Below are 19,786 nucleotides of genomic sequence, written 5' to 3'. Positions count from 1 at the left end.
CCAACTTACACTGCTATGACTCAGCAGCATAGCTAATGCATTAAATGAATTCCCTGACAATGACGACAAGAACAACCACAGGACATAACGAAGGAGAAAGTATCAATAAACTATCCATAGAAAGACCCAGGGAGCGTTATGCTTCCCTCAATTTAATCTTTAACAAATCAAGAGAATTTTGTCACCTGCGTGGGCCACCAGTGTCAGGGATTTCTTTTACATGCACTCACCAGGGCATCCACGTGCTCTTAATTTTAGTCATTTAACAATGCATTTGAACCATTCTTCTTTCAGGTTTTCTTTCAGTGAGAACAAAGGTAAAACAAATTGAGATGTTTGGCCACAATGACTAGAAGCTATGGAGAAGTCACTAAATCAACTGTTAAGCATGGTGGTGGTGACATCATGCTAAAGGTTGGTTTAGCTGCAACATGTACCTATGCAACCAAATATTACTTAGAGTGTATGTAAATACAGTCGAAAGCAGACATTTACGTACTCTGAATTAAGGCACATAACTTTTTTTTCCTCATTATCAGACATGAAATCAGCCTAAAATTTATTTTCCAGTTTGAGGTCAGTTGGAATTACCAAAATTATTCTTACTTGCTTGATAAGAGATAAAGGAGAGTTATTTTAGAGAACTACTTTCTTCAAAACCATAAGCTTACAAACAGCAACATTAATAAAGCATTGAACACATTAGTAAAGCCCAGATGATGGTTTGCTAAGTTTCTCATAGGTTAATTCACAACATTTGAGTTAGATGGAAGCACATTTGTGGATATATTTTGCACCTCAAACACAATGCTGTCTTGTGTGACAACCTGGAAAAATCAAAAGTAATCAGCTAAGATGTCAGGAGGAGAATTGTGGGCCTCCACAAGTTTGGTTCATCCTTGGGTACAATTTACAGAGGCTTAAAGTGCCACATTTATCTGTTCAAGCAATAACATTCAAGTATAAACAGCATGGGAATGTCCAGCATTAAAAAGCTCGGCAAGGAGATGGGTTCTGCCTCCCAGAGTCTGGTCTGTGTCTGTGTTCATAATTCCACAATGTGGAATAGACTGGGCAAAATTGACATCGATGGGAAAGTTCCAGTTTTCCCAAAAACATTTTGATGATTCCCAATACTTCTGGAATTTACTCTGTGAGACAAAAGTGGAACTTTCTGGAAGGTGTGTGTCCAATTACAATTAGGAGTGAAGCTAACAGTGCACTTCAGAAACACATTATATTAACAGTCAAACAATGTGGTAGTAGTGTGATTGTCTGGGGCTGCCTTGGCTCTTCATGACGTGGACAACTTGTTATATTTGGTGGAACCATGAACTGCATGACCATTAGTTTGTGACCTTCAGCATAGGTGCACTTGGGTTATGCACTATGATCCAAAATACATCAGCAAGTCCATCTCTGAATTACTCAAGTAAAATAAAACAAATAAAAGAAAGGTTTTGGAGTGGCCTAGCCAAAGTCTAAACTTAAATACAATGAATATGCTGTGGCTTAAACTTGAACAGACCGTTCATGCAATCCAGTGTGACAGAATCAAAACAAAAATTCAGCAAAGTAGGGTGGGCCACAATTTCTCCACAATGATGTACAAGACTCATTGCCAGTTACCACAAACACAGTTTGATTTCCGCTGCTGCCGCTTAGGATGGCACAGCCAGTTAAGAGCAGAACATAGTGGTTGAACTGTCTGCAGACATTTGAGGTTTCTTAGTGAAGCTCACCAATTTCCTATATTTCTGGTGACAAATTCCTACATTTCCAAAACTTTTTGCCATCTTGTCATTGGACAGGTAGGCAGAGCTAATTTGCCATGTAGTATTGGAAAAACAAACTAAAAGGAAGGTGGTACATAAAGCCATTAAACCAGACTAGGGATGAAGACGAGGAAAACACCTACCAGTGAGGCGCAGAGAGCGGCAGTGTCACTGCGCCTACTCGCGACTAGTCTCAGAGCCGCGTGTCACATATAAAACATTTCGACGCGGACACTTTTTCCTGGTGACCAGTTTATTGCGTGACATCACGTATGCGGTCGTGGAATTTGAGCTTGCGAGGAAATGTCATCCGCTTTGAGTCCACGGAGTCAAATTCACTGGACTCTGTCCTGCCCTTTCTTAGGTTAAGGGGATAATTGACCCTTCGCTGAGTTCCGCCACTGGCCAATCATAGGTTAGCAACTAAGAGGGGAGGGCCTGGCAAGCTTTCATTCTCACCTCCTTCGCACAACGCCAAGGTGGTGTGTGTACGGGACTTGCAAGTCTGATGAGAGATATCTGGAATGTTATGGTAATATTGAATTTTTTGCCTTCCCAAAACCGAAAAAACCACTGGAGAGATGTCGAATATAGATTAAGTAGTGTGGAAGACCCCACGAGCAGCTGAATCCATCAAAGATCAGGAAAAACTACCATGTTTGTTCCAAGGTAAGATGCTAACACCAACTAGCACACGTTTGTTGGCTACAAGACAGTAGTAGAATATCAATTAAATTTTTTTTATTTTTTTAACATCGAGTAAGGTAGATGTGCACTGCTTGAGGCTAATAGATATACCAGATAAACCGGTGTACGTAACGTTGGTTGAAACATTTAAATACGTAATCTTATTAGATATTACTCAGGGTTCTCACCAGGAATGTTTATGAGCATAGGGTGGGGCTGGGGGCACAGATTTTCTTCTGCTGGCCCATCATGATATGATGCTGTTGATACAGACCCTTCGAAGCTGGCATGATTTTAGAAAGCTTTACCGTTTTTTATGAGTGTAGCGGCGACAATTTTCAGTGTAGCTGGCGAGAACCGTGTTACCACTTACTGAAACAAACTTAAACTGGTTAGTAATAAATTGAGCATTAACACCCCCTGCCTCCTGTGTCTGTAATTTACCTGCTCCCTGTTTAGCGTCAGTCAACAGGTCTCCGTTTGCGGTCTCGTTTTGACTTTGCAATAAACACCGTTGATATTGGCACAGCCTTTATTTAGGCTCCTCTTGGTTTGTGCCACTATTGTGGCAACTTAGTGTGAGCTTTCACTGGGCTTTCCTCTTTTGCTCTGATCAGATCCAATGCCAGCTTTCTGGCTGAAACCAGAAAGCTGGCTTATAATAAAGCAATATATTCACCTACCCTGTGATTCAAGAACACTGTTCTTCCTTTATATGTTTGTTCTGTATGTGAATTATAAAGAGGTGGTTTGGCTGAGTCTTGTAATAAGAACGGTGAGCCCTCGCTTCGATTTTTATGTCCTCTTCATCAACCATACTCAGCTCACAAATGATGTTGTGAATATATTTTTCATATGCATATTGCAGTCCTTTCTGTCTAGTCCTAGAGACATTACTCCACAAATTTGAAACAATTTCCTTCGGGAATATCACTGAAATCACTGTGAAATCCATCACAATATGTGGGCAGCTAGCAATGCTTGCCAATCATAGCAACAGTAATTATGGGGTGGCGGGGCTTAGCGAAGCGTCAATTACTTTTACACATGGGCCGAGGGTTTGGATAGGATTGTTCCCTGTTAGTAAATGAATCCGTTGAAAAGTGCTTTTTGCATTTTTCTCCAGTTGTCTTTGTTTAATAAATATTTGTTTTGACAATACGAAACGTGTAACAAAAAAACTTTGAGGAAAATACTTTTTCACAGCACTATACAAGGCCTTATATCAGGCACTTATTTAGTACCTTTGACTTATCAGATCTAATCCCCCAAACTCGTTTCAGTTTTGCACAATTATATGCACTTCATGCTCATTGCATTATTTGCCCCGAAAGCCCCAACAAAAAGGCGGTAGACCCATAAACGATGGTCGGGCTCACTCTATAAACACGTGTTTTTACAAAGTAAGGAGTTGTACCCATCCAGATTCCAACATTATGTAGAACGTACGTGGAGAGAATAGCAAGGTATGCTTATAGACCTGGACAAAGATATTCAGCATTCCCTTAAGTTGTTTTTAAGGCAGGTCTATCTTAAATTAAAGATATGTACAGAAACAACAGTGCTCAAGTCCCACCTTAAAAAAGCTTAATCATAGATAACTACCACATTTTATTTTATGCTTCATGCTTGTACTTTGTTTTATTATGTGTAATTTCACACTTCACCTTCAGATGGCATTGTATTTCAAGTGTGTGAAAAGTAATCAGAGGAAGTCAGACAGATGCCACGATGCGAGATTAGCGTCAAGTACGAACAGGCGATAGTTAAAGAAAGGAGTTAAAAGAAGCTGAAAGGAAGAAAAAAAGCCTAATTCTTTTAGTACAACATAGCTAATGAGGTATATTTATGTTTTATATCTATATTTTGTTTTTTAATACAATCACAAGCGATTATTATTATTTCATTTTTCTAAAGAGTTAATCGTTTCATCAATCTGAGGAAACCACTTGTGTCTGAACGTGCGTCAAGGGAGTTATACATTATGCTGTTTGGAAAATGTCCTCCCACATCACAGTTAATTGCATATTTACAAGCCAAATTACTGTCAAGTTGTGTGACAACTAAGTGCAACCCACCAAACCTCTTTTAAACCTCTCTCAGCTAGTTTACAGTACATCCTACTCTGTAAGTAAGGTAATTTCTGGATTTGAATAATTGTTTTACTATACAAAACTTAGATACATGCTGATAACGAGTATCTTAGAGAGTATTGATGTATTTGAATTAGTAGATGTCTTGTATATAATGTATAATTGAATGCTGTTTGTTTACTGTGTGTGTTATCTGGATCAAACGTGTGCTTGTGTGTGTGTGAAAGCAGAATCATGTGTGCACTGCACCACCTGCTGCCTGCTCTGTTTTATCCGGCAATGTAGGAGCGTCGCTCATCACAAACACACACCGTCTATTGTTTTCTATTTCCTTTGTAACTTGACTGAATCAGCTGATCAGAGTCTATTCAGAGGCTGGTTCACGAAACTAGGCTCCACCTACTAACCTTAAACTACCAATCAGGAGGAGCTGTGAAAGATCTCATTTATATGTAGACAACAAAAGGTTATGGACAGGGAGCATTGTTATCTGTTAATAATAAATAAATAGAACATTAAATAGATTGAACATATTCTATATAAAAACAGTTATAAGTGGTGTTTTAAAAGGTCTCCCACATTCCCTGCTAATGCTACATATTGTTTGGCCCTCTGAAGATGTCCCATCCTGTTTGTCTCCTAAGAGAAGGTATTACTCCACAGCATTTTCCTTTCTTCTTTCCCTATGAAGTAGTGTAGCTTCTAAGCTGTTCCCAGGTCTATTTTTAGGAATGAAAAAGTAAGTAATTATGGAAATGGAGAATCTAATCCTGCTGTCATGCACAATATGCAGATCTCAATTTGTTTTTATGTCTGTATAATGTTTTTATGTGCTATCCTTTTATTCTCACCACTTGAGGAGACACTTCTCCAGCAGGATCAGTTTGTTTCCCCCATTTTCATTTTCCACCAATGTCCCCTCTCTTTCTCGCTCTTCCTCACTTCTCTTTATCTGTCAGAACACAGTGATGACGAACTCTGGGATCAATATTAAAGCTTTGCCTGATTTACCTGCCGCCTTCATTGAGTATGAACCACAGCAGACGGAAGCATTCTTCACTTTCCCCTTTTTCCTCGGCCCTCCTCCTCCAAGTAAAGTCAAGCTCATGGTGGGTATTCAAAGAATGCATGAACAGCTGATTAATGTTGGGAGCTTGTTAAGGACTCACAAGGAAAGAGTAGATGTAGTAATGATCCTGCTGTTGCTGGTGTAATATGTTGGCTAAGCATAATTTTAGGACTACAAAATACTTGATGAGACAAAAATTGACCATGTGAGAAAAATAATGTTTGGATAAATAAAACTGAGGCTTTTAAACCTAAGAAGACTATTAAACATGGTGGTGGTCAGGGGCAGACTGGGACAATAATCCAGCCTGGGAATTTGATACCATCCCAGCAGGCCACCACCAGCGAATTAAGGCAAACCACCAAGACGGAGTTAAATTAAGCACACTTTGAATGACGTCTGCACATGTCATCAACTAAATATCTACAAAATAAATGTTTCTGCTGTGGTGCAATATAGCTTACTCAAATCACATAAACTGAAATTATGTTTACCGACATTATGTTATGTATAAACCCATTTAAACTCACTAATATGACAATCAATCATGCTGAAAAATAAATCCAAATCCTTGGAGTGAGGGTGGGAAAAATAATCAAATGGCTTCTCTTGACTTACATGACTATAGCTGTACTGGTCTTTCCCCATCTTTCTCTCTCTATCTCACTCTAGGTCAATCTAGAGAGAGTTACATTACCTTTATTATGCTAGCATAAAACATTTCCCGCTAGCATAACAAAGCTGTTATGCTAGCGGGAAATGGTAGTATCATGCTAAGGATCTGTTTCGTGGTACTTGGGGGTTGGCAATGAGAGTAACTCACAGAACATGACTAAACACTAAAGCAAAAGAGCTTCTAAAACAAAACAACACAAGATAGCCTATAAATGACCATCAAAATCCTGTCCTGTATATAAAAAATTTTTTACTCTGGGACGTTGTATAGTGTAGGAGTAGAGCCGGCGCCCTATATACAGAGGCTACAGACCTCGATGCAGCCGTCCTGGGTTTGATTCCGGACCTTGAGACCTTTGCTGCTCCTCTTCCCCCTTTCTTGTTCTGCCCATTCCCTGTCTGGCAACTAGTGCCAAAAAATTTGTGTACCAAAACTTGTGTAGCAAAATGGAAAACATAAAGGAAGTAAGGGCCTCTAAAACATTTTTCCCAGGATTGTTAGACAACCAAAGAGATAACCGCAACAGGTTTTACCACAATACAAGAGACTTAAGGACACCGATTTGCAGCTACCGTGAAGTGCTGTAACAACTGCACTACACTTTTCACAGATCAAAGACAGCAAATTGGGAACTACTTCATTAAAGGTTAACAGCTTTCTCAAAAACAAAGCTCACAACTAAAATTGTTTTACCTGAAATGCCCCCTTTAAAATGTTTGCCTTCTCCAACAAGGTGTCCTGGGTTGGATTTAAAAATTTGAAAGTGTCAAAAAGTATAAATGCATTATTTTATAGAAGGCTAATAAAAACACATATTGTTCTAGCCCACACAAGGACTGAACCACAACAAAAAGATTACAGGATAGCAGTGCATGATGACACTGCAGTTTAGCCACAGATGGATTAGCATCAGTATGCACGCAACTGCAGAGTCACTCCTGTTCATTCACTAAGCTAGAGCGGTTTAGACACATCTCCAGAGATGTTACTCTAAACAATGAGAATGAAAGTTGAGAAAAAGAACAGAACAAAAAAGGGAAGAAAATGATATGTCCCCAAAAAGTGATCAATCACATGGCTTGCGACATACAGGGGTTGGACAATGAAACTGAAACACCTGGTCTTACACCACAATAATTTATTAGTATGGTGTAGGGCCTCCTTTTGCAGCCAATACAGCGTCAATTCGTCTTGGGAATGACATATACAAGTCCCTCACAGTGGTCAGAGGGATTTTAAGCCATTCTTCTTGCAGGATAGTGGCCAGGTCACTACGTGATAATGATGGAGGAAAACGTTTCCTGACTCGCTCCTCCAAAACACCCCAAAGTGGCTCAATAATATTTAGATCTGGTGACTGTGCAGGCCATGGGAGATGTTCAACTTCACTTTCATGTTCATCAAACCAATCTTTCACCAGTCTTGCTGTGTGTATTGGTGCATTGTCATCCTGATACACGGCACCGCCTTCAGGATACAATGTTTGAACCATTGGATGCACATGGTCCTCAAGAATGGTTCGGTAGTCCTTGGCAGTGACGCGCCCATCTAGCACAAGTATTGGGCCAAGGGAATGCCATAATATGGCAGCCCAAACCATCACTGATCCACCCCCATGCTTCACTCTGGGCATGCAACAGTCTGGGTGGTACGCTTCTTTGGGGCTTCTCCACACCGTAACTCTCCCGAATGTTGGGAAAACAGTAAAGGTGGACTCATCAGAGAACAATACATGTTTCACATTGTCCACAGCCCAAGATTTGCGCTCCTTGCACCATTGAAACCGACGTTTGGCATTGGCATGAGTGACCAAAGGTTTGGCTATAGCAGCCCGGCCGTGTATATTGACCCTGTGGAGCTCCCGAAGGACAGTTCAGGTGGAAACAGGAGAGTTGAGGTGCACATTTAATTCTGCCGTAATTTGGGCAGCCGTGGTTTTATGTTTTTTGGATACAATCCGGGTTAACACCCGAACATCCCTTTCAGACAGCTTCCTCTTGCGTCCACAGTTAATCCTGTTGGATGTGGTTCGTCCTTCTTGGTGGTATGCTGACATTACCATGGATACCGTGGCTCTTGATACATCACAAAGACTTGCCGTCTTGGTCACAGATGCACCAGCAAGACGTGCACCAACAATTTGTCCTCTTTTGAACTCTGGTATGTCAACCATAATGTTGTGTGCATTTCAATATTTTGAGCAAAACTGTGCTCTTACCCTGCTAATTGAACCTTCACACTCTGCTCTTACTGGTGCAATGTGCAATCAATGAAGACTGGTTACCAGGCTGGTCCAATTTAGCCATGAAACCTCCCACACTAAAATAACAGGTGTTTCAGTTCATTGTCCAACCCCTGTATATGTATGTAAAGGTATATACGGCTGTGTTCAGTGTGTTGTCAAACATCAATACTAAAACATCTTTTTACAGCTATATTCCACACAAGAATGTCAATGAAAGCATAAACTGTATTAAGAGGGATGGCCCAGTTATCAATCTCAAGGCATACCACTCTTAAAAAGATTTGGTTTCAAAACCAATAACATTTTCTATGATACTGCTCCTACAAGGTAAAGTCACTTTAAGAACATGCCAGAGAAAGTTCTGGAGTTTGGAGCGGAGTCACCTCTCCCTTCTCTGTTATGCTCAACTAAAGCACCAGTCTTTGGGACGTTATGGGCTGAAAATGTCGCTCATTACTGTTATGTAGGTAACTCTCTTCTAGAAAGTAAAGTTGATATGCTTAAAGTCTAGAAGCAGAGCACATGTTAGCTAATTAAGCTATATTATTTAGCTAGCCAATATTAGTTTTCAGTACACACTCAATGAGTAGAAATGGTAAAAATTGAAAATATTCTGCAGAACAAGCTTATAAACACTGCTGATCAATTCTGCAGGTGTTTATTCCATATTTTGCTTTAGTCTTCCAACCCTATCTACATGAAATGAATCTTTTAAAATGAACAACTGGTTTAAGCTGAAACTGACTAGTGATTGAAGAAGAATTTGATTCCCGATTGTTCTAAATACTGTAAGTTTAGTTGGGAAGAAAATTACTTTTAATTCATCGTCATGATTATAATAAAGAGCTATGGTCAACATTCTCAGCTATGTTACAACAATAAAAATGTCATACAACATTGTTATATCTGTAATATTCAATAGTTTTAGATATTGTTGTTTAAAATACAGCGAAACCCTGGTTGGGTTAGATTATCGTACGTTAAGAATCTCAAACTGGCACATGCCTTGTAATCAGCGTAAAATGTTTTATTTTGCATGATGAATGCATTTTCTTTCAGAATCAGAATCAAATTCAGCTTTATTGCAAAGTTCCTACATACAAACAGGGAATTTGACTCCGGTACACTTTGCTCTCTGGGTTTTTTTTTGTTGGTTTTTTTTAATGCGTTATAAGATATATTTATGCATACATCTTTATGTCCTTAAATATATATCCATATATACAAAGGTGCATTTGCAACTTCAGTATGCAGTTTTTTGGTGAATAAATGTTCAGAGAAACAGCCTGGAGGAAGAAACTGTCTCCGTAGCGCCACCTGAAGGTAAAACTCTGAACAGTTTGGGTGTGTGGGGTCTGCAGAGATTTTAGCAGCTCTTTTCCTGACCCTTGACCTGTATAAGTCCTGGATGGAGGGAAGGTCAGCTCTGATTATTCTCTCTGCAGTCCTGATTATTTGTTGCAGTCTGGACCTGTCCTGTTTGGTGGATGATCCAAACCACACTGAGATGGATGAAGACAGGACAGACTGTATGATGGCAGTGTAGAAGATAACCAACAGCTCCTGTGGAAGGTTGAACTTCTTGAGTTGCCTCAGGAAGTACAGTCTCTGCTGGGCCTTCTTCTGAACAGTGTCTATGTGTGAAGACCATCTCAGGTCCTCAGAGATGGTGGTTCCTAAGAACCTGAAGTGGTCCACGGCCGATACAGTGTTGTTGAGGATGGTGAGGGGGGTGTATGGGGGTGGTGTTCTCTGAAAGTCCACCACCATTTCCACAGTCTTGAGTGGGTTCAGTTCAAGGTAGTTCTGACTCCACCAGTGGACCAGCCGATCCACCTGCTGTCTGTATGCAGACTCATCACCGTCCTGGATCAGTCCAATGACAGTGGTGTCATCTGCAAACTTCAGGAGTTTCACGGACGAGTCCGATGAGGTGCAGTCATTTGTGTACAGAGAGAAGAGGAGTGGGGATAGAACACACCCCTGGGGAGCACCAGTACTTATTGATCTGGATCAGGAGAAGATGCTCCCCAGTCTCACCTGCTGCTGTCGGTCCGTCAGGAAGCTGTTGATCCACTGACAGGTGGAGGCTGGGACGTTGAGCTGGGTGAGCTTCTGGTGGAGGATGTCTGGTATGATGGTGTTGAAGGCCGAGCTGAAGTCTACAAACAGGATCCTGGCGTACGTCCCTGGACGGTCGAGGTGTTGCAGGATGCAGTATAGACCTAAGTTAACAGCATCATCTGCCGACCTGTTTGCTCGGTAAGCAAACTGCAGGAGGTCCAGCAGGGGGCCTGTGATGTCTTTCAGGTGCTTCAACACCAGCTGCTCAAAGGATTTCATGACCACAGACGTCAGGACTACAGGACTGTAGTCATTTAATCCTAGGATGGTGGGTTTCTTGGGAACCGGGATGATGGTGGATCGTTTGAGGCAGGAGGGGACCTCACATTTCTCCAGTGACTTGTTGAAGATCCTTGTGAAGATCGGAGCGAGTTGATGTGCGCGGCTTTCAGGCATGATGGGGAGACGTTATCAGGTCCTCCAGCTTTCTTTATTTTCATGCGCTGAAAGAGCCTTTTTACATCTTCCTCAGAGATCTTTAGTGCAGGTAGAGGATCTGAAGGTAGGGGGTTGGTTGTTTTGTGGGAAGAACTTGTTCCTGAATGGGATGTAGAGGAGATGGTTTGAGGTGTGAATGGCTTCTTGTCATGTCTGCAGTAGAAGCCATTCAGACGGTTGACCAGGAGACGACTCTGTTCAGGATGGGTGGAGGGGCTCTTGTAGGCAGTCAGGTTTCTCAGACCAGTCCATACAGTTGAAGTATCACCAGTAGAAAGGATGTTCTTCAGCTTCTCACTGTAGCTTCTCTTGGCTGCTTTGATCTCCTTTGTTAGTTTGTTCCTGGCCTGCCTGTACCGCGCCCAATCTCCACTGCTGTGAGCTTCTTCCTTTTCCCTGCGCAGATTCCTGAGGTGTGGAGTAAACCATGGCTTGTTATTCCCAAAGGTGCAGAAGGTCTTGGTCTGCACACACATGTCCTCACAGAAACTGATGTATGATGTCACCACATCAGTTAGTTGGTTTAAGTCAGTGGCTGAAGTTTCAAAAACAGTCCAGTCTGTGCATTCAAAGCAGGCCTGTAGCATCTGCTTTGGTTCCTCAGTCCACTTCTTAACAGTGTGAACCTTGGGTTTGGAAGCTCTTAGTCTCTGTCTGTAGGTTGGGATGAGGTGGATTAGATAATGATCTGAAAAACCCAGAGCAGCCCTGGTAACAGCATGATATGAGTCCTTTAAAGCTGTGTAACAATGGTCCAGTGTGTTTTTATCTCTGGTGGGACACTTAATATGCTGTCTGTATTTGGGGAGTTCATTTGAGAGGTTTGCTCTGTTAAAATCTCCCAGTATTATGATGAAAGAGTCTGTGTATTTTTTCTCCACGTCTGTAATCATCTCAGCAAGATGTTTTTCAGCAGCAGAAGTGCAGCCATGCGGTGGAAAATATGAGCTGATTATTATAAACGAGGAAAACTCTCTCGGTGAATAAAACGGTTTACAGATGATGGAAAATGACTCCAGATCAGAACTACATGTTTTCTCCAGCACTTTTATGTCTCTGCATCAACCTTCATTTATATAAAAGGGCAAAATAAAAACTGACAGTGTCCTTCACAATTTTTTATTTCCATTTCGTACCCACACATTGCCATTTTGTACTGGTAAAGTACCATGTAGTTAACCATTTCAAAACAGTTTATTTCTCATGGTAGTTGTACTTTGTAATTTCAACAAATTATGGATAAAAAAAATGCGGAGAAAATCTTCAAATCTAACTTTTACACTATTTTCAGAAAATGTATAATGATGTATATAATAGCAGATTTTTTATTATAAGCAGATGATAGAATATTAAAATTATCAGTTGTCTGAGTAAAAACTGCCACCCTGGCAGGTATAAGTTGATGCTTGGTTGGTATTAAACATCCCATGGAAAACAGCTCCAGAAAATGTTAGGTACAAACATTGGGTACAACATGGCAGTTGTGAAATGACCTGCACCCCAGGCAAAGATACACTAAAACAAAGATCATCCTACACTCACCAGCCACTTTATTAGGTACACCTTGCTAGTACTGGGTTGGACCCCCTTTTGCCTTCAGAACTGCCTTAATCCTTGGTGGCATAGATTCAACAAGGTACTGGAAACATTCCTCAGAGTTTGGTCCATATTGACATGATAGAATCACACAGATGCTGCAGATTTGTCGGCTGCATCCATGATGAGAATCTCCTGTTCCACCACATCCCAAAGGAGCTCTATTGGATTGAGATCTGGTGACTGGAGGCTATTTGAGTCCAGTGAACTCATTGTCATGTTGAAGAAACCAGTCTGAGATGATTCGTGCTTTATGACATGGTGGGTTATCCTGCTGGAAGTAACCATCAGAAGATGGGTCCACTGTGGTCATAAAGGGATGGACATGGTCAGCAACAATACTCAGGTAGGCTGTGGCGTTGACATGATGCTCAGTTGGTACAAAGGGGCCCAAAGTGTGCCAAGAAAATATCCCCCACACCATTACACCACCACCACCAGCCTGAACCATTGATACAAGGCAGGATGGATCCATGCTTTCATGTTGTTGACGCCAAATTCTGACCCGACCATCCGAATGTTGCAGCAGAAATAGAGACTCAGACCAGGCAACGTTTTTCAATCTTCTATTGCAGTTGGACAGGTGTACCTAATAAAGTGGCCGGAGAGTGTATAAATCAGTGCATTTCTTTTCTGACCAGGTTTACAACGAGTGGACATAGCTGCAGTATCATGACATCATTCAGTTGGTATCAGGCCTCTAAGTCAGCAATCATGTGGAAATGATTCTGAAAGAACAAGTCATCTACAAACTCAACTGCAACACTCTCCAGAACCAAACATGAAATATTTATGTTCCACTAACTGAGGGAAGGCAGCAGCACTCAGCAGCTCCTCACCCTGCTTGATGCCGTGGGACACGGGGGACCGTTTGCTAGAAAGACAAGACAAGATGATGTTCAAGGAAACAGAAGAAGCAGCTTTTCCTCACTTGTTCCACTCGCAGCCAGAGAAACGGACAACCAAAAGCTTCTCACGGGCAAAGTGTGTGAACATAAACATGGTGTCAACACAAAAGCAGTGTGGTTATGAGAAAGAGGTGTGGAAACAGGGATGTGTTATGTGCATGATAAACCGAAATCAAATCAGACAAGTTCAATGTGGTTTTTCCAAGACAACAGATGGTCAAATATGATACCACAGCACTAATAGGACAGTGCCTAATTGATTTCTTCGTTATGGATGGTAATGGAAACTCTGTGACAATCAGGTAGGAATTCAAAAATCTTTTTTAATTTTGCTTTTGTTGTATTTATTTTAAAAACATTTTCATCAGTTCATTGAGCAACTTCATTAACACACCACAGTTGTGTGAGGTATTAAGCAAACTGAGTAAAACCATATCATCATAGTGCTTTGATATGTATTGATTTGGTATATTTATGAGGCCATCGATGTAAAGCAAGAACCAAGCAGCCAGACACACATCCTTGCTGGCCCCCAGCATTAGTTGTGACAGCAGATGGTAGAGTTTTGTTAACTTTAACCATTTGTCAGAAATGAAGCATACCAGTGACTCAGAAATTAGGTTAATCCCTATTGGATATTTTTTTTGTTCCCAAAACCATTTTGACTTTCCCCGAAGAAACATAAATAGAGTTGGCCCGGGGTTTTATTAGGCTCTGTGCACAATTTCAATTGGGGCCCACCTCCAAGTAAACCTACCATCTGCCACTGCTTTTTTTGTAGATATATTGGCACTTATGGATGTTTAATGTCAATTTTCAAAATACAGGAACATTCAAGTAATATAAATAAACAAACAGACAAACAGATTATTTTTATTTTTTTATTTTAAGTAAAATGTAACTAAAAAATGAAATTTTTGGGGGAGAATAAATTAGACATCCTGACTTAAATTGCAAACATTCCACACAAGCTTTTCACATCAGCTATGATAACATTATTACTCAGCATTTTGAAGGGGGTTTGCTCTGTTCAGACTTCAGACATTTAGTTTGCTCTGTCCTTGACTGTTGGACTGAGTTACCACCATGGTAAGATCAAATGAGCTGATTAAGCATTCAGATAAAAGATTGTAGCAGCTCATGGGTCTACTGAAATTGCCATTCCATTGTTCTGAAGATAGTCTACAGTGGAAGATATTCAAAACAACTTTCAACAGGCCCAGGTCTGGCCGTCTAAGCAAGTTCACCCTGAGAGCAGAACACAAGATGCTCAAAGAAATCTCTGAAAACCCTGAAATGTCATCACAGGACCAAAAGGAAGCTTTTGCTAATGTGAAAGTGCAAGCCTCCACTTCCAGCTAAAGGATTATGCTAGCTATTATGGTTTAGTATGGTGTCCTAATTTTTCTGCAGCTAGAAAATTTATTTGTGTTAATACCTTTTATTTATAGGGTATGGAATTTAAATGAAATCACATTCTTTCCCATATAAAAAATGAGATTAGAGACCAATATATGAACATTTTATTAGTAAAAACTGAACATTCATTGTGTGTTCGTGGGGGGGTTATATTCAACTGCAGGGGCTCTGTTCTATTGCTGTATTCAAGCAAGCAATCAATACTAATCTATGTGCAAACAATTAACATATGCAAAGAATGTTTTCCCAAGTTGCAGAAATTATTCAGATGGCTTTATGTAATTCCTCTCTCTACCAAAAGGGGGTGACATTTGTAAAATTAATTTCTGCTTTTATCGTTTTATATTTGAAGATGTTCTGTGTTCTTCATGATTTCTTTTAATAATCTTTTTTTGTCGTTAGTCAAACTGCATATTTAAATGTGATAGAGTACATGTTTAAGTAACCCTGTCTACAAAACAGAGCAAGAAAACACAACGAGACTTTTCTCACTCAGAACAGATCTTCAGAAATTCTACTGTAAGCTTAATAAATCTTCACAGAGAACAGACAAGCCAGGTATTTCATATAACTGTGACAGAGACCCCAGTCTTTTAATAGCAATTACAATTTTAAAACAAAGTAGATTGTTTCCATGTGAAATACAAATGCAAAATACTATTGTACAAATAATTTTGAGTGTCTAATAGTGAATTAACAAATTGTTTTGTCTTATAAGGTGATTTTAGGTACATCAAGAAAAACTCAGCAGTAATGGAGATCCAGTATAGTAACCTGTCACTGGATGAAAGCACTTAAAGTGCCTGTGACACGCTTTCCCATAAATGCAGAAACTGAAAGAATACATCTTGATATTGAAGGAACTGGGCAGTAATTGACATTATATCAGGATTAAAGACAATTGTGACATGATGCAGAATAGGCATATTTCGTAATTAAATTTTGCAAGTCCAAAGTTGCCCGGAAATTACGTGAAAGGGGAAGTCTCCTGTCATTTATTGCATTGTATAACCCTAACAGCTTTGATATGGTGAAACGGTGCGTTGCTGGTGGTGCCACCAATACTACGACAGCAGCCAATAGTCTGCACTATTTTCCTGAAGTGAAGAGGATCAGAGCTGGAAAACTGACAAGGGACAGATGGGTTGGTCCCACTAAGCACAGCCAGTTGTGACTGGAGGACTTCTCAGCAAACTGCTTTAAACAAGAAACCTCTGAATTTGCCAGAGAAATGATGTCAGAGGTCTGGATATCTGACAGACAAAGGAGAATGTTAAAGCAGATGCTATAACCACACTGTTCTGAGCATCTGATGGGAAGAGATCGCCAAAGAAAAGGTTGTTGCTGCTGTCGCTAAACAGATCAACGCAGCACATAAGAATACGTCCTTGTTGCAAAAGTACATTTAGATATCGGAAGTTATTGTTAATTATTTTTATTAATAATAATAATATTCCAAAATTATTATTATTAAAATAAGATAAATTACACACACATATGATATATTTAAATAAATATTTAAGGTAAATAAGTGTCTTCAGATCTTGGTCTTGTGTCATCCCTTGTGTCTGCTGCTACTGCTCCATGCTGCTCACTTTACCTCCAGTTGTTTCACTAAGTGCTGTATTTTTACTGTAACCCTGGATTTACACTGTAACACTGTATCTGCTCCAGTCCAGTTTGGTCCACTCCAAAGTCTGGAGGAGCTCCAAGAACCATACTTAGATCACGCAATAAAAGCCAGTGATAAATGATGAAGCAAGTCCAAAAACAACTTATTCTGTGGAAGCAAAACCTGTTAAACTGTTTCATTTTTCTTTTTATGCATCCAGATATTTTGAGGTGTTTTGTTCTACAATGGGTGAATTTACTGAGTGCAGTGAAGCTATATTTGTTGCTTAGTTTGGTGCATTTAATGTTTAATTGCTCAGTTTATAATACCTTGGTTAACCCAGTAACTGATCCAATTGATCTAATGTAAACAACTGCTAATATATACACGTGCATATATATGAATATATGTGTGTATTTATTAATAGAGCGAAGTCTATGTTGTGCTTGTTCTGTTTCCTGGTGGTGCGGTACGATTCATGCATGTTGACTCCAGCTGTGCTCCGACATCCGGTAAAAATAGACTCAGGTTGAATTAGAGGCCGTCTGCACTTCGCAGCACTTGTCCTCTGTCATCTGATGAAAGCTGACTTTGTTCTCCTGACTCTGCTGTGTCCTCTCTGATAGTGACTGAAATATATCTAAAGAAATATCAGATTCTTTGCTACTGTCTGTGGTGCTGGCCATTGTAGCAGCACCTTCTACGTCACAAAAGAGCGCAAAGGAGTAGTCTGGAAATGCCTTTTACTAAAATTTCTGACCATGTATCTCAACAACTGTTCATTTCAGCGGCATGAATTTACTTTTTGAAATATTTTATTAATGTTTCCTTTCCATAAATGTAATTGGATTTTTCATAAAAATTTGATGTCACAGGCACTTTAACATCTCCAGTCATAATGTCTGCACTGGTTGTGCTCAACCAGTGATAAAGAGCGTTCCATCCCTGCTTCCAATATGGAAAACAGAGACACTACAGGGGTTGGACAATGAAAGTGAAACACCTGTCATTTTAGTGTGGGAGGTTTCATGGCTAAATTGGACCAGCCTGGTAGCCAGTCTTCATTGATTGCACATTGCACCAGTAAGAGCAGAGTGTGAAGGTTCAATTAGCAGGGTAAGAGCACAGTTTTGCTCAAAATATTGAAATGCACACAACATTATGGGTGACATACCAGAGTTCAAAAGAGGACAAATTGTTGGTGCACGTCTTGCTGGCGCATCTGTGACCAAGACAGCAAATCTTTGTGATGTATCAAGAGCCACGGTATCCAGGGTAATGTCAGCATACCACCAAGAAGGATGAACCACATCCAACAGGATTAACTGTGGACGCAAGAGGAAGCTGTCTGAAAGGGATGTTCGGGTGCTAACCCGGATTGTATCCAAAAAACATAAAACCACGGCTGTCCAAATTACAGCAGAATTAAATGTGCACCTCAACTCTCCTGTTTCCACCAGAACTGTCCATCAGGAGCTCCACAGGGTCAATATACACGGCCGGGCTGCTATAGCCAAACCTTTGGTCACTCATGCCAATGCCAAACGTTGGTTTCAATGGTGCAAGGAGCGCAAATCTTGGGCTGTGGACAATGTGAAACATGTACTGTTCTCTGATGAGTCCACCTTTACTGTTTTCCCCACATCCAGGAGAGTTACGGTGTGGAGAAGCCCCAAAGAAGCGTACCACCCAGACTGTTGCATGCCCAGAGTGAAGCATGGGGGTGGATCAGTGATGGTTTGGGCTGCCATATCACGGCATTCCCTTGGCCCAATACTTGTGCTAGATGGGCGCGTCACTGCCAAGGACTACCAAACCATTCTTAAGGACCATGTGCATCCAATGGTTCAAACATTGTATCCTGAAGGTGGTGCCGTGTATCAGGATGACAATGCACCAATACACACAGCAAGACTGGTGAAAGATTGGTTTGATGAACATGAAAGTGAAGTTGAACATCTCCCATGACCTGCACAGTCACCAGATCTAAATATTATTGAGCCACTTTGGGGTGTTTTGGAGGAGCGAGTCAGGAAACGTTTTCCTCCACCAGTATCACGTAGTGACCTGGCCACTATCCTGCAAGAAGAATGGCTTAAAATCCCTCTGACCACTGTGCAGGACTTGTATATGTCATTCCCAGGACGAACTGATTCTGTATTGGCCGCAAAAGGAGGCCCTACACCATATTAATAAATTATTGTGGTCTAAAACCAGGTGTTTCAGTTTCATTGTCCAACCCCTGTATTTGTTACAGATAGTAATATTTTAGAGGTAGTCAGTGTTTTGCAATGAGAATAAGAAAGAACAGTGGTGCCCTTAAAGTCGGAAAGTTAAAAGTAGAAAAAACAGCTGCAATCACTACTTGTGGTCATTAATCAGCCTAACTGCTGCTAACAACATGCTATCCTACATTCAAACATTGTACTAGCTGTTCAGCAACAGAAGTTTGATTAGATGTAAATAATCAGAATTAAAAGAAATCACAGTAGCTGTCATTTTTTTGCACACATTGCAGCCTTGCACGGTTCCCCCATCGCCTGGCCTTGCAAAGAAAACAAAATTGTGGGTGGAAATCCAACTTTTCAAATAATACAAAAACTACTTCAACCTCTTTTTTGGTGATTTACAGTCATCATGTTGAAACATAGAGAAATGAGCAGACCCTGGTAGTTTTGCTATGAACAGAACTTTTGAGGTGGAGGATTTTTCACCCCCTTCATCATAGGAGGTTAAGGGAGGATTTACCAAGTCCAGTGGGCCTGAGCCTTAACTGTTCGAGCTGCTGACTCGGCGATGCCCGAAGCTGGTGCTGCTGAGGCAGTGGTCAACAGAATGGGGGCGTGTGTTTTGAATGAGATGGTTTTTATACCCGGATGCAGGGCAGTGACGTAGGCATGTACCAAGCTGTACCATTTGAACCAATACAAAAATTCAACTGCAGTAGCCACCGTTCAACCCAAAGAGGGCAGCACTAAGACGGTTTTAGGACAAATATTGCAGGATTAAACAAGTTTACATGAAAATGAAAATAAAATTCACAGTAATATAAAGATAGCACCCATAAGACCCAATTTATTTAGTTTATCCACAAAACAAAAAACCATAATTTGGTCATTTAGTTCTTCTTTAAGGATTGCAAGA

The 19,786-nt window shown here is 40.5% G+C and overlaps 1 protein-coding gene across 1 annotated transcript in view; it reads right to left on the bottom strand.

The window, feature by feature from the left end:
• map1ab (microtubule-associated protein 1Ab) overlaps positions 1 to 19,786 on the bottom strand; it is a 109,089-nt gene that overhangs the window by 54,065 nt on the left and 35,238 nt on the right. The window lies entirely within an intron of this gene.

The sequence above is a fragment of the Girardinichthys multiradiatus genome, chromosome 2 (assembly GCF_021462225.1).
Source record: "Girardinichthys multiradiatus isolate DD_20200921_A chromosome 2, DD_fGirMul_XY1, whole genome shotgun sequence".
In the NCBI taxonomy this organism is placed as follows: domain Eukaryota; kingdom Metazoa; phylum Chordata; class Actinopteri; order Cyprinodontiformes; family Goodeidae; genus Girardinichthys; species Girardinichthys multiradiatus.
The sequence above is the reverse complement of the archived record's forward strand: the minus strand, read 5'-3'. Positions and strand labels throughout refer to the sequence as shown.